The sequence below is a fragment of the Boleophthalmus pectinirostris genome, unplaced genomic scaffold, assembly GCF_026225935.1.
Source record: "Boleophthalmus pectinirostris isolate CB_2022bp ecotype Guang Dong unplaced genomic scaffold, ASM2622593v1 HiC_scaffold_14, whole genome shotgun sequence".
NCBI classification, from domain to species: Eukaryota; Metazoa; Chordata; class Actinopteri; order Gobiiformes; family Gobiidae; genus Boleophthalmus; species Boleophthalmus pectinirostris.
The window spans coordinates 3,803,752-3,805,921 of record NW_026571047.1 but is presented as its reverse complement, the minus strand read 5'-3'; positions in this window follow the sequence as shown (position 1 = coordinate 3,805,921).

The following is a 2,170-nucleotide window of genomic DNA, read 5'->3' as shown; positions in this document are numbered from 1 at the left end:
ATTTAGTTTCAAGATTCACTGTGAAAAAGACTCATGTGAGACTGTTTGTGCAGTTATGAGCCGGAGCTGTTCTCTGGCCTCTACTTTCACTGTGAAAAAGTCAGGATCTGTGTCTTCAACAACGGGAAGATGAATTTCACCGGTAAAGCATCACACACCCCACACACTCACTATATGTGTCTGGAGTAGAAGTCACACCACACAAAACATGTGTAACGAAGAAAAAAGACATATAAGTGTCACTTTTTGGGGGAAATTTGTTTTATAAAATGAGAGAGAAGGAGCCGACATTTCCTGTACAATAACAACAGAAGAGAGAACAACAGACTGTTACCGTCACATATTTGACTGTTCTTCAGATAAACTATAAACAACAGAACAGAACAAGTTTAACAAACTCTCCATCTCACTCCAAATCACTAACTCTACGTTCACACTGCACCTGAAGTGACCCAAATCCGATTTTTTGGCCCCTATGCTCCTGTATCTGATCTTTTGACATGTGACTTCAGTGTGAACGGTCAGGTCACATTCATCCACCTACACATTATCAACAAGACACAAACGTCACTATTCTGCGCTGAAGTAGGAGAAAATTGTTAATGAACTCTGTGTCACTGAAGTGAAGCACATCTCCACTCACCACTCTTGACTCCGTCTCCACATCCACACGTTCCTTTCAACAGACTGTCCCACAAAACACCACGGCCAAAAACCTCGTCCTTCTCCTTCTCAATCTCCTCCTTAAAACAAGTAAGTTGTTCATGTTGTGGCTCCGGTACGAGAGGAACTTTAAAATCTCCAGGTGCTCAATGCTGCGTCCATGTTTGGACAACTTCTGTAAACACAGAGACGCTCGCTGCGGTTGACGTCGTCGTGTCTCCAGTGTCACATGTGGGACACTTTTGGGCCGTTTAATGTTCACACTGGAGTCACATACAAGTCACATTTAACTGGAAATGTGAACGACCTCGCAACAAACATCAGAATTGAGCGTTAAGCCCCGCAGTCTGAACGGAGACTAAATCCATTCAATTCTTCATCCTCGGTGTCACTTCTGAACAACTCGGCCTCGACCTCCGGAGGGAAAAGTTGCGCCGCAAACTCTTCTGTGTCGCTGTCGTCAGACTCAGCATCAGTTCCAGTTAGAATAATTTGGGTCTTTAAAAAAAAAAAAATTTTCTTAAGGACAACAGAATATAACATTGAAAAAATACAACGATCAACATTTAACAATTTCAACAATCAGCAAGAAACAGAGACAAAAACGTAAAGCAACACCCACAACAAATACAAAACAACAACAACAACAACAAAAAGCCTCCATTTTCCCCCGACCACAAACATCAACACAAATCTGACCAAATTAAACAAAAGTCATGTTGTAGTGCAACATAAACACACCACTAGGCCTCCGTACATCCACACACCGCGGCCAGTTCACAACTGAAACTCCTTTTCTCTCTTTTTCTCTCTTTTTTCCCCCCTTTCCCATTTTTAAATAAATAAAAAAAAAAAAAAAGAATGTCCCAATACTTAAAACCCATATTATTTTCACCATCATCCATCCATCCATCCATTTTCGTCCGCTTATCCGGGGCCGGGTCGCGGGGGCAGCAGTCTAAGCAGGGACTCCCAGACTTCCTTCACCCAGACACGTCCTCCAGCTCCTCCGGGGGACCCCGAGGCGTTCCCAGGCCAGCCAGCATCATTTCCTTTAATCATTTTTTGTCATTTTTTACAAAACTCAAATCATAATTTTAAAGGCATTTTATTCCCATTTTTAAATACATTTTTAGTCCCAATACTTAAACTGATATTATTTCCACCAGGATCATTTTCTCTCATAATTTTTTGTCATTTTTTACAAAACTCAAATCATAATTTTTAAAGGCTTTTTTTCCCCCATTTTTAAATATATTTTTAGTCATCATTTTCCTTCCTCGTCTTTCACTGTCCGTCACAATCTCTGTTCTTTTATGGACGGTTTTGGTGTCGCTGAAGTCCAGAAGGAGCAAATCTCCATTTAAATACTGAATCCACCGATGGGGCGACTCATGGGGGAAAAGTCCAGGGGTGTTTTTTCTGGTCCCAGTCGGTCCGTGACAGAACACCGGGTCTGAACACAGAACACGTCTCTGTCTCCTCAAATATGTTTCCATAGAATGAT